We start from the raw sequence: 14,458 nt of genomic DNA, 5'->3' as shown, positions 1-14,458 counted from the left end.
AACTCATGTATTGAGTTCCTAGTATATGCCTTCTATTGTGCTGGCACAGGCCTTAACACCAAGTAACGCAGTGTTTAATGGGACAAGACTTAAGCATGAAGAAGGTAATGACAGAGAAAGTGATATGGGCAAGGTGCTGTGGAGAGACATTGGTGAGGGCCCTAATCAAACTGGGTGGCAAGGTGGTGGAGAAAAACACAAGCTTCATAAAGAATTGAAGCTTAAAATGAATCCTGGAGTCCTGAATGAAATATTTGAGCCAGGGACCACTATGAAAGGAAGAAGATTTATCTGTGGTTCTAGCCTAAAATGTTGACAGCAGCTAGACTGTGATTCGTGAAGATCATGGCCTAGAGAAGAAAATGTGCTTTAAGCCTAACAGAGCCATGGTTGGGTTTTGTATTCTTCACCAGAAGGGCAGGCTTGGAGTAAAAAGGCTGAAACACGTTTCACTCTGCTAACCACCCCTAACCAGTAAAAGGCCACACTTTTAAGTTGTGAATTATGCTTTAGTATTCACAGACAGAACAGAACAGCTCTATTCTTCTGCATTGGCCTAGGTTATATTGACTCATCACTTTTTTTGGATATCTTGCTAGGTAACTGAACTATGTAATGGTTAAGTATGACTCCTCTGTCTGACAAAGTTTGGAAAACTATGAAATAGATAGATACCTTTATCAAAGAGATACCACTGTAAGCAAATTATTCAATATACATTTAAAATTAGAAATTTTTCTCTAAGTAGAACCTCTAGCTATAGAGGCTCCATTATTTATGGCATTATGTTTAAAATTTGATGAACAGCAACAACAAAATTAAAAACAAAGAAGTAAACCTAATGTATTTTTATCATATGTCTGAGAATCACTGAAAATAAAGGTCTGGAAAACAATCATTTAAAAAATACATTGTGTCAGGCTTCCCTGGAGGCGCAGTGGTTAAGAATCCGCTTGCCAAATGCAGGGGACACAGGTTCGAGCCCGGGTCTGGGAAGATCCCACATGCTGCAGAGCAACTAAGCCCGTGCGCCACAACTACTGAGTCTGCGCTCTAAAGCCTGCAAGCCACAACTACTGAGCCCACGTGCCACAACTACTGAAGCCTGAGCACCTAGAGCCTGTGCTCCGCAACAAGAGAAGCCACCACAATGAGAAGACCATGCACCACAATGAAGAGTAGCCCCCGCTCACCGCAACTAGAGAAAGCCCACACACAGCAATGAAGACCCAATGCAGCCAAAAATAAATAAATAAAATAAATAAATTTATTAAAAAAATAAAAATAAAAAAATAAAAAATACATTGTGTCACTCTTATTCTTTATGAATTACTGTTTTATGGGTCTACTAAAAAACTGAAGACAGAACCAACCTTAGTGTAGGCTTTGTTCTTAAAGATAATTTGGGAAATAAGACATGACCTAACTTAATACCTACAGTCAATAACAATTGGCTACTGTGTTTATGCAAATAAATAAATAAATAAATAGTAAGTGTTAATGCCCAAATTCCCTCTCTAATGCTGGTGAATAGAGAAAATGTACATTCTATAAGCAGAACAATATTCTTTCAAGCATTCTGTAGCATTTTCCTTTCTTTTTTTTCTCCTTCCCCTTGTTTCCTCCCCCTCCCCCTTCTTCAATTTCAACCTGGGTATCTGCCTGCTGGATATATGTTGGTAGGGATTCAAGAAAGTTTTGGTTTACTCTATTTGACCTCTCATCCTTCTTACCCAATTGAAATTTTTATAGCCCACAAATCCTGCATACAGAATTACTTATTTAAAATAAATTTACAATGGAAAAGTTGGCATTTTCACATGAATCTGACAAAGTTAAAATTTGCCCCAAAATAACCTTGTATAGATGAGATAGGCTGAGCAAACTAACCAATGACTGTTGATTCTGGTTCAGTTCCACAGATGCCTCACCTTTAAAGTCTTGTTTGGCTGAGTTGAGTGCTTGTCTGAGGGGAGCAAATCCTCAGCAGGAGAAGGCCAATACTGAAAGAAGTCCTTGATGGTCTTTGAAGCAACCAGGAGTACTAGTGCAAGAAAGAGTGAAAAAATAAAGAAACCCCTCTGAAAATGTTTAGTTTATATGAGGTGCTAAATCGGTAGTAACTTTGGGCAAGGAAAGTGACCCAAGCAATTCTATCAGAAGTTATCAAAAAGAATGTGTCTGATTAGAATTTTATGTCTAACAGGCAAAAGATAGTTTGGGAAGGCATGCACTAGTCAATAGGTTACTTTTTAATTATGAAGTCATTCTTTATCAGTACTTACATCTGAGCTGTTTTTGAACTCTGACGTAGATTTAGAGAAATAAAAAGAAAACTATAAAATCTGGAACTAATTTCTACTCCAGGGGGCACCATTTATAGAGAATAGAATGGGAATGATACTTCTGGAATTGTATAACATGGTAGCCTTCTTGAACATTTACAGATTTACAGATTTTCTTGAATATTACAGTAACTTTTTGCTATATGCATATCAATCTCCAGTATGGAAATTTTAGAAAAAAAGATAACTTTAAAATATCCTATTTAATTACTAGACAATCAGGATGCTGATTATATGGAACTGATAACCAGATTTCTGGTTATCTGGAACTACTTAAAATGACCAAGAATTCATATGAGTTTTTCTATAGTTTTAGAACCAATTTTGATATAATTTGACATCCATTATGGATGAAAACTCTTATTAAAGTAGAAATAGGTAAAAAGTTCCATATAGATACATATATATATACAAAATATATGATCATATATATATATAGATGCATAATATGTATTTCAAAGTTAACATGTTAAAACCCAGGCTCCTGATCATTTCACAACAATCTTGATTTATTTACAATCTTCTCCATGTATGTTAAGGCAACTCCATCCTTTCAGTTTTTCAGACCAAAAAACTTGGAGTCATACTTGACACCCAGAAAATCCTGTTAGTTCTTTCAAATAAGTTCAGAATGTGACTATTTCTATTGCTACAAGTTTGGTAGTAAGAATGAGACAGACCTATTATGAATATCAGGGAAAGATCAATATGATATATTAAGTGGAATAATCAAGTTGCAATAATTTTTATTTTATGCTGCCACTTGTGTTCCATAATTTCTCACTATATATAGTAATTTAGTATGTTTATATATGAATTTGTTTTACTTGTTTAGATAATAAGTAAGAAAGAATACCTTTGGAAGACTGATGGGGTATCTGGTTGGGATGATGAGCTGCTTGGGGAAAAAGTGTGTGGGGGGGTTCCTTTAATTGTGTAATTTCTGGTACCTTCTGAATTTTATAGCAAGTGAATATATTACCAACTATTAAAATTGAAATTTTAGAAGACTATAATTATTCAAGAAAACATTTCATTTATTTTTCTCTCAGAGTTTACTTAACTATATGGTACTTTGGAAGACAAATACCTTAAGATATAGTTCCATTCTTCACAATGAAATAGGTGAAAAATCAATTTATCATTATGTAGTACAGATAAAATTATGCTTTGATCATTTTGTATCACTATCTTATGTAGGGAATGTAGTTAGAAAGTGGAGATAAATTACTTAGGCCATTATAAGGCCTCTTATCTAGTGAAATTTAGATACAATTAAGAAAATGGAATGTACATTTTGTATTTAAAAGCAAAACAATCACAAAATCCATGAATTTAATAATAGGGCAAATGAGCGTTCAGAGAAAATGATAGAAATCATATCTCTGAAGATAGCTGTAACCAAAATGGACAAAGTACACAAAATATCCATAAGGGAATAATCTTGATATCAGCAGAGAAAATACATGACTTCAGAGAATGGTTTCTTTCTTCTTCCTCAGTGATAAAATACTATGATTATGAACAGTAATTAACTCTAAAACAACATGGAAGTTGGATGGAAAGAACTCTACCTAAAATGTTGAATTATTAAAGTGAGTGAAACAGGAAGCATGCACTGGGGACATAAAGCGTGCTACTCTAGCAGAGCTATTAACTATTGCATTAGAGCCTCTAAAATATGCTCTTTTTACCTCTATTGACTTCAGTCAAACTGGATCTTTCCACTAAAGGAGGCAAATGAGCTTAATGTTTCAGCTGGTTGATGCCAGTGGCAAAGAGACCTTCAAATGCACTTTGAGAAAGATGTATGATCAAGGAGACATATGCTTTTCTCCATTAGTGTAACAAGTCAAAATATCATTTAATTTATTTCTGAAAGTGTTTTTTACTGTAACAGATATAGCTCATCATTTAACTTCATTCACTAAACATTATACACTAGCATTTTATTATAGTTTTAGGAAGAGAAAGGGGAGGCATTTCAGGGGTGATTCACTGACATTCCTGAAAATAGTATCATTGCTTCAGAATTCTTAAAATGTTAAGTATAGGTTTGAATGCAGTACAAGTGGATACTGAAATTTAGGTTTTCTGTTGCTGCTTTAACCATATGTTGTACAGATAAATGCTTACAAAATCCCCATAAAGCATTTTGAAATTTCAAAGAAGAGAAAGAAAGTATAATTGATGCTACCATTGAACACCAAAGGAAGGCAATGAAAATGGAGTAAAATACCAGTATAAATACTAATATTATACTACTAAGTACTCTATGACTATCTGAGCTATATATAAATTAGGGTCATTTTCACATGCCACAGATTATCTGCATGAGAAAATTCAAGTATCTAGATGTTTTAATTTCTAATCTCTAGATTTCTGGTTTCATACAGAAGAAAAAATTATTGTAAGTTCAATATTTCGGTTGTCTTTTTTATATTTTAATGACATAGATACTATGGTATCTTTTTGGTCAGAAACAAGACGTTTGGGGACATAGAGAAGATAACTGACATACTTTAGATTGAAATGGGGGGACTGAGTAGTTATACTGTGAATCTGGAAGATAAAATGGGCATTTATATACAGTATTACAGAAATGCATAAACATGGTACAGGTAGCATAAACAATTATCAGGTAGCAATGAAGTATTTTTGCAATGCAGTTTACTGTAGGAATAAGAGAGTCTGGAGTTAGATTCAGAAAATCGTATTTATAGCATTTTCTTACTTTGAAAATTGAACAAGTCATTGAACATCTCTAAACCTCTATTTACATATTAGGGAATTAGTAATAATATTAGGAATAATAATTCTTACATCACAGGGGTATTATGGATATTAAATTAAGTAATGGGTAGCACTTGGCATAAAATAAATGCTCAATAAATTAGAGCCATTATTCTGTGCAAATTTTGCTATGTTAAGCATTCCTTGTAGATGTAATTGTTAATGTATTTTGTTTCTTTTGACAGTTAATGAGCTAACTATAACTATTAATCAGGTGTTAGCCTGGTAATGTATAAGTATGGTATAGGCTTACCTTCAAAAGAGTGAATGGTCATTAAGCTGCGTAAAGAAACATCTGGCTCTGACTTGACAATAAGTTTGTCTCTCTCTTTTCTATCATGCTTTTTGCAGGGTTTTGCAGTTCCACCTTGTAGATGCACCCCATCACCACCTGAAGCCTGTTAGGTATTCCCTCAGGGAGGTGTCGCACAAAAGTGTCACTGTGAATTCCATATCTTCACTTTCCATCTTTGAGGAAGTAACTTTTCCTGTAGCTTAACTTCGTTACTCTAAAATAAGTGTAATAATAGCACCAAACTCAAAGTTTTATTTGAGGACTAAATGAATTGATGCATGTGAAAATAACTTAGAAAAGTCCATCATGTAAAAATCTGTTTGTAAATGTTAGCCATCATTCTTAGTGACTGCTAAGCATTTGACTCTTCTCAATTATTGAAAAGTGAATCTGGGAATCTAAAAGAATCATGTTCCTTCCTGAAACCTATGCTCAAGTTCTTATGAAGTGATACTTTATGATTTAGGAATGAATTCGATTCTTATTAATAAACTTAAGCACAAGTTATTTAAAAACTTGTTAGTAACATTATTATCTAAACTTGTCTATGGCTGTACACTCTGACTAGGCTTAGAGTTTTACAAACTTGTTTTCCACCAATTGATTGACCTTATTTTGCCCTCACTACTCTCCAACTGTAAAACAGATGGTGATGTGAATTATAATTTTTTTTTTAAATAAACTGAATATATAGACACACCGTTGCCTATTTTATGTATAGCAAAAGTTGACTAGTAAGATATAACAATCAAGATACAAAGCTAATATATAACAGGTATAATACCTTATATCTTAAATACAAGGTATTTAGTTTACTTGTTTTTTGAATTGGTGTAATCAAGTCATTTTTAGCTATTTATAATTGCATTACATACGAGTAACTACTTTCTTAATTGGAGAACTGGAATAATTATCCATTTTATCACAGATTAATATATGGTACATTTTAAACTACTTTTGGTTACTTAATAATTACTTTTTTCTCTACACACCACTGCATATTTGATAATTGTATAATATTGTCCTTACTTTGCTAGTATATAAATAGTCCTAAAATTCTAGAGCAATTAAAACAAGGTTTCCTCTCCATCTTGTATGAATATGTTAAGTATGTATTTTTAAAATTAAAGTAGAATTAGTTAAGAAAGGCAAACTGTTTACATGGAAAAATATGCTATATTAAAAAATACATAGTTTTTAAAAGACTTGAAAGCCCAAATGAAACAAAGTGCTTCAATGTAGTTAGTCCAAAGTTTGATATAAATTCTTCTAAGTGCGTTAGAGGAAATTATATGACAAACAAAACTTACTTGACATTTTGGTGAAACAATTAGGACACTAGCTTGTTTTTCCTTGGGTAAGCCATAACTGACCATATAGGATTAGAAATAATGGGGATGGGCTCATTTAATTATGCTTTCAGAATCTTAGCCCTGTATTTAATTATTATTTTTATTATCCTTCCTGCTCTTTGCCTCTCATTAAAACAAACTCCATTTCAGAATGTAGAAAGCTATTGTAATAGAGCAAATGAAAGTAAGTTTGTTGATCTAGGCTTACGTTAACAGAACATATAACTAACTGGATATCATTTTGAAACAAATACAGTACTAACTTCTGGTTATTTCTGTGTTATAAAATTACTGATGATTCTTATTTTACTTTTTTTCTTTTATTGCTTAGTTTCACATTCTACAATGAATAAAATATATATTTCTTTTACAACATGGTTAATTTTTCAAACCAAATGATATAAATATATGTTTGTGTTATACCTACGTACTTCAACTTGTATGATGTATTCTAATTATGGTTAAATTGAGATTTCATATATGAGGGAGATTTTAATTAATTAAATTCTATTTTCTCTGTGTAATAATGTCTTCAATTCTCACCAGTATGTGATAACTTTTTTAAGAATTATTATTTATAATGGACACTGGCAAACAATAATGGTACTAAAATAAAATTTTTGGTTTCAAAAAGGAAAGGCTTTTTTATGTTACTAAATGTTTCCATTTTCATAAAAATGTTAAAAAATATTGAAAATCAAATCAAATTATTATTTTAATTAAGGTTTGATAAAGTTGTCCACTGTAGATGTAATTTTTAACAAGATTACCACATATTAGCCATCTACCCCATTTAAATATAAATCCAAAATTCACTCAATGATCATCCACATTGTACATTACTCTATACTCTTTAGGTGTGCTATATGGGAAAACTTAAGTATTTGAAAAATATAGCTTACTAGGAAGGAACTTCAAGTCTTCAGAGACTGGCTATGAGAAGTAGCTCCTAGATTCATCTTACTATTGCAAATTGTGTCTTACATTAAGATATACTTATATCTATCTTGTTACTTTTTAGGTCTCCTCCTCTCAGTCTGGAGGGTACAGGACCCTGGAGAAAGATTTAGATGAAGAGGATCCTGAGGCCCAAAGGACTTGGAGTCTCCTAAGATCACAAAACAACCAATTAAGTCAGTAATGAAAAGATCATGTCTTGCTTTAATAGTTTCTTATATTCATACCTGAAAGGACTCCCTCACCAATGGGTCTGAGTATGGTGCATTCAAGCTGCCCCAAATTAAAAAACTCTGTAATTTGCTGCAAACATCTTTCGGATAAGGGGCACTAGGAGCTAACTTTGGTTCAGTCTCAGAACACTTATTTTGTTTCTACCTCTGTTGCTACTATACCTCTTCCATTAAGCCTTAATGCATCTTACCCCAAATTCTATCTCATTTTCATAATTGTAATTTAGCTTCAAGTAGGAGAATTTGATGATCCATCCATATGAGCAATGTTCTGAGCCAGTGATCTTGCCTGGTTCCCTGTCTCTGGGCATGTAACCATATTCCTTGATAAGCCTCCTCCTCAATAAGTTCCAGGCACCAGACTTAAATCCTAGCTCCTGGTACAGCTGTGGTTACAACTGGGTAATAAAAGCAGATACTTTCATACAATAGTAACAGTTTTATATATATTTTTAAAGCAAACAAAAAAAAATCCATTTTTGAAAAACAGGTTTATTGGAATGATTTCTAATTATGTGTGGTTATTGCATTCTCCCATCCTATCAAATTGATGAAATAAAATTCATATTTTATGGCAAGACAAGAAAAATTTAAACATAAAACTTTTCTTTGCCCATCTGGGCCTCCTCCCTCCCCTTTAGTGTGGTTTATGCATCTGCATCAACCAGACCTCCTTAGGAGATAACATTCCTTCTTACTGTTGTAAGAGGTCGCAATGACCCATCACCCCTACTTGCTTTGTAAGTGCAGATCTGGATTGTGTAAACTATCAATACATCATTTGATATATAACCTTTTGTCTCAAAAACTTATACAACTGTGCTTTGATCTCTAATGGGCAGAACAGTCCTCGGAGCATTCTGGAAGACTGTCTCCTGGGTTTTAACCCTCAGCTTGGCTCCAATGAAATTTTCCATTTCTTTTTTTGATCAATCGACTATTGATTAATTTTTTTCATCAATATTAAACAGTAATATTATTTTCTCAAATGTTTGTGCACTACCTCGTAAACATGGTTTAATAAACCTTCATAAAGTAAACAAAATACTTCCTTCAGGACCATAGAACCCTGTCTAGTGTGCATGTAATTAGCCAGTGTATTTCCTAAATCCTATTACTTTCTAAGTGAGAATTCATTCTCATTTAGAATCTCTCTCTCTCTCAAAAGAAGAAACAGTGGTATTTCAGGAAAATATACTTATCTTAAAGATTCTCAAGTCACCCTTAGCTATATTTATACAGGCCAACATATAGCTCACATTCTAACTTTTATTAAGAGGAAATGATTTTCTTTCCTTTTCATTCTCACATAATTTACTTTGAGTGAGAGAGTTATCTTCAGCACATCTGGTTACAAGACAGAACAATGAGATGTTTATAACAAAATAATGTTGCATAATGAAGTACTTCAGGTAGACGAAAAGTGAATCTCCAAAGAGATTAGAGCTGTAATTTGTATTTGGTTCTGAAGATGAACACCTGTAACAGTCATTTTTCCCTATGGTAGCTATCTTTATAAAATTAACAGTGATTTAGATTTAGATTTGAGGGTTAATCCGTATTCCTTTTGAGTGCTAAGGCAATTTCAAATAAGTAAAAATGCTTTTTCTCTAGGTCAAAAACAAGTACTGTGAGGGTATAAGACTGCTTTTATAAATGAAATGCAAGTGTTTAAAAAGTGACATCCATTTCTTTGGCTAACAAATTTTTCTTTGAACATGTAAATGCCTATAAAGAAAGGAGACAAGTGGTGAGTGTTTGTCATTAACATCATATTGTGTCTTTGTTCAATCAAATGATTTCTTCTGAACACCTAACTAAGATGACGTGGAAGAACACTTGCAAAATATTGTTATTTTTCACAAAAATACTTTTCTTTGAGTTGACACTAAATATATAAATATATACTTATTCCCTCCCTACATTGAAACATATTTGACCTTTGATTACTATGAGAGATAAATACTTAGGCTACTCCTAAATAGTTACTAGGTAAATAAAAATCAGAATTGTACCTGTTGAATTTGATAAATTAAAATAATTCAATAGAAACAATTCATTATGAAGCTTGCATTTGACCACACAACCCCATACACATCGTGATACACGATCACTGACAAGCAGTATAGCATTGTAGTTAGAAGCACTGGCTCTACAGCCCATCTGCCTGTACTTAAATTGGCTCCATAACCCAATGCATTTGCTTAACTTCTCTGCATCTCAGTTTCCCTATTTCTAAAAGAGGGATTGATATTTAATAGGGCTATGACTGGAATTTAATGCATCAGTACAGGCAAAGTTCTCAGAAGGATGCCCAGCTCATAATTTAGCGGTTATCACTATTACCATTGCAGAAACAGTATACAGGAGAAATGTAGTGAGAAGCTATATTTTTATGGTAACTAAATTAATTTGCAAGTTAGGACAATTGAAACTTAACCTTTAAGGTATCACAAGGTATTTAAAGTATCCAAGTGTTACGGGCTGAATGTTTGTGTCCCCCAAAGTTCATATATTAAAATTCTAACTCCCATCGTATTAGGAGATGGGGCCTTTAGGAGGTGGCTATGTGTCAGAGCCTTCACGAATGGGATCAGTTACCTTATGAAAGAAACCCCAGAGAGCTCTCTGGCCCCTCCCACCAAGTGAAGACACAGCAAGAAGACGTCTGTCTAAGAACCAGGAAGCAGGCCTTCACTAGACACTGAGTCTGCTGGAGGCTTGATCTTGAACTTCCCAACCTCCAGAATTGTGAGAAATAAATTTCTGTTTTTTTAAAGGCTGCCAAGACTATGGTATTTTGTTATAGCAGCCTAACAGACTAAGACCTGTTATAATTTGACTATGACCTAAGACTGAATACAAATATATGCTTTTTGCTTTACAAAATACTTTATAAACAATACCTGTTTTAATTTTGTTAACTGCTGAGTTATTTTTTATAATAACACATTTTTTACTAAAAGAAACAGGCCTATAAGCAATTAATTATGTAATACAGAATGAAATAACTGTAATACTAGGCAAATAAGCAAAGTGATCACATCATCTTGGAATTTATAATAGACATAGAAATGAATGTATAGTCAGATAAACAATTTAGATTTTAGGACAACTGATCTCAAAAACTTCAAGAAAGAATAGGCTGGATATTCTTAAAGGAGATGGCTCAGGAGAAATGTGATGTGATATTAAAAAGTAAATTCTTATAACACAATTTTAAATAATTCCAAAGATGAAGAAATATGGCAATATTTTTCAAATTACAGTCAACTTACTGTTTTCATTAAAATGATGTAGACTGTTTCATAAAAATGTGGATTCTAGAACCACTCTCAAGTCTGGCTGAGTAATTATCTGGAGCTGAAGTCCAAGCTGATATTTTTTTTACCAGCTTACTAGGTGATATTCATGCATGCTAAACTTTGAAGTAGGGAAAATGTGAAGTACTTTAAGTAATACAGGATGAACTGGTGAGAGGCCAAAAGAAGAATCACTTCTCCCAGCCTTTCCAAACAAATGATCTTCAAAGTCAGAGGATAAACTAAACTTGGTTGAGAAAATATTTGAATATCATAAGTGAGTTATTAAATATTAACTGCTTAATTAAATACAGTCATCCCTTCATATCCTCGGGGGATTGGTTCCAGGACTCCCACAAATAACAAAATCTTCAGATGCTCAAGTTTCTTAGTATGGTCAGCCCTTGGTTTTCCATTCGATTTCCTCAATGTCCACTGGTTCAGTACCTGTGGATTCTGCATACAGAAATTTGAAGTTGAATCTGTGGATATGAAGGGCCTATTTTAAGTTTAAATTTCTTGTCCAGATAAGTTATACTCAAGAAACAAGAAGCAATTTGAAGTTTTAATTCCAGACCTACTATTGGTGATAACTGAAGAATTATGGATCATTTCAAAAACAGTAGAAGAAAGTTGTCTACAGTTTTTCTCTTTTTCTTTCTTTTTCTCCCTCTCTCCCTCCCTCCCTCCCTCTCTTTTTCTTCTTCCCCTAGCCTCTTTCATTCTTTCTTTTCTTTCTCTCTCTTTCCTTCATTTCTCTTCCTTTCTTTCTATTTTGTGGGGAAGCTAGATCTCTAAAAATATAGACAAGTGATCTTGGTAACAACCTCAACAAAATTAAACAAAATCAGGTCAGGTTTAGGAAAGAAAGTATTGGTAGTTATGACCCTGTCTCTATTTACTAAGAATAAAAAAGATCCTTTTATTTTGCCTGATTTTTCTCAGGCTTTGACAAAATTATTTAACTGGCATAGTGAGGACCACAGACAACTGTATTTCATCAAGGCTGCTTAAAATGTTTCTTGGTATGTTTTTGTGAGAACTGTCTTAATTGAATTTTAAATAAGAACGATCCAGTATTTTAATTGACTATAACTCATACTTAGGCAGTAGTGAGCTATGGCTGCAAACAGAGATAAACTACTCTAGCCTGTTTTGGTAGAAGTACAGTATCAAGCAAGACAGGTAAAAGTTCTTGGCCATATCTTGATTTCTATGTTTGTTGTAGGGGGGACGCTTTAATAGGAACATGGCAAAATAATACAAAACAAAACCAAAAAACACCTAGTGTAAGGCCAGAAAAAAAATTGGAAAGAGCTGGTTAATGGTCTAAGAGCTCTGTCACATGAGGGAAAGCAGAGGAGCTGCGATATTTAGCTTGAAAGGAATAGAAATTGGAAAAGTAGGTTTACCCATTTCTATGTGTGAAGACTGATCATATGGAAGAATTAGACGGATTCTGTGTCATTCTACAGGATGAAGTTAAGGCGGTGGGTACAAATACATGGGGAGTGTTCAATTCAAACTAAAGACAGATTGTTTTTAAGACATAACAGCTATCTAAAAGCACGTAAAGAAAAAAAATTCTTAGGTTCTGAAGTTTATGCAAAACTAGACGATGATCTGTCAAAAGTGATACAGAGGTAATTTTTTATTGGGTGTAAATTGGGCTTACTGACCTCCTTTAAATTCTAAATTTTCATGATGGTCTCTGTCTAGTTTATCCTGAAGATAGGTGGGACTTGAATCCCAAGTGCTTTCATCTTAGTCTAACTTGGTACAATCTTCATGATTTAGGACTTTGTGATAGCTCAAAATTAATAGCGAAATAAGTCTTTAAAAAGTATAAATGAGTGAAATTGACTTTTCCTTTAGTTATGTTAGGGCTATGAAATATTAGAAAGGGAATAAGTTTTCTCTCATTAATAATGGATAAAAACACACTTTTCTCTCATGGGACTGATAAGGGTTGAAAATGCCAGCTTAAAAAGAACAGTGTTGTATATTTCATTTAAGTTTTTTTCCCCTAAATTTAAAAGTATAATCTATTTTATTAAATGTAAGTATGCATATAGCTTTGGTATTGCATGTCATGTCAAGCTGTGTTGTGGAAATTGTGCCAGGGTGAAAATATTTTAAATAATTTTTTGAGATATACCAGCTTTTTTAGGTGTAAAATGCTTTGAGATCATGATCTATGTCAAAATGGTTAAAAATAAATAAAGAAAAAAAAAAGCTGCTATAATGCAATAAACTGAGTAGCCTAGTACTTATTAAACAAACGTTTCAGTTATACAATATATGCAAAGGGAATAGTTGCTAAACTCAAAAACAACAACAAAACATTTGCTAGTAGCTCAGCGTTCTTATATTAGTGGTTAGTTCACTAACATCATACTCTAATCACTGCATAGAATTGACCAATTACCTGAATGGTCAATTCAGGTAATCAATTACCTGGTTATTTTAGATTAATCTACAGATAACACTTTAGTTTTACGATGACTTTGGGTTTCACCAAGGAAGTTATTATTTTATGGTTTTTCATTTGAGGAGTCAACATTTGTTCTATATCTGTTACATTAATTGAATTGAAATAAATATAAATCAACTATAACGTCACTCTTCCTTATTTAATGAAGAATCATATAAGGATAAAATACCAGAAGAGATGTCACATTTATTTATAAAAATCACTGAACTGGAAAGTAATGATTTTCTCCATGATTCATAATATTATTTTCAGATTTTTAATGTTATGCTATCAATCGCTTCAGAATCTGAATCATTAGAATTTCCTCAAAAAGGTTTTAGCTTTCTGCCTTTATCAACTTGAAAACAAAGAAGTTTTCAAAGTTTACAGAATTCCTCTTTTAAATTCTTTGACTATAAAGTTGAAAAATAAATTTGACTCAATCTTTTTTTGCTGTTTGTTCTTTTTAAAACTACACATCATTGAGCCTATATTTGACATTCTAGAGAACCATGCTGTCCATGAACATGCATAGTTAGGAAATAATATTCAGAGGCTATACACAATCAAAATAGGAAGCCATTGAGAAATAATGAAATAGAATACCTGGTCAATTGTAGGCCACTATGCCAGAAACTGCAAGTTACTACTCAATATCCTTTCTCTCCTTCCTCTGTTTCTTTCTCAGGAAGAGATACCTCCCCAACA

Source organism: Balaenoptera acutorostrata, chromosome 5, assembly GCF_949987535.1.
Source record: "Balaenoptera acutorostrata chromosome 5, mBalAcu1.1, whole genome shotgun sequence".
In the NCBI taxonomy this organism is placed as follows: domain Eukaryota; kingdom Metazoa; phylum Chordata; class Mammalia; order Artiodactyla; family Balaenopteridae; genus Balaenoptera; species Balaenoptera acutorostrata.
This window is presented reverse-complemented; position numbering follows the sequence as displayed.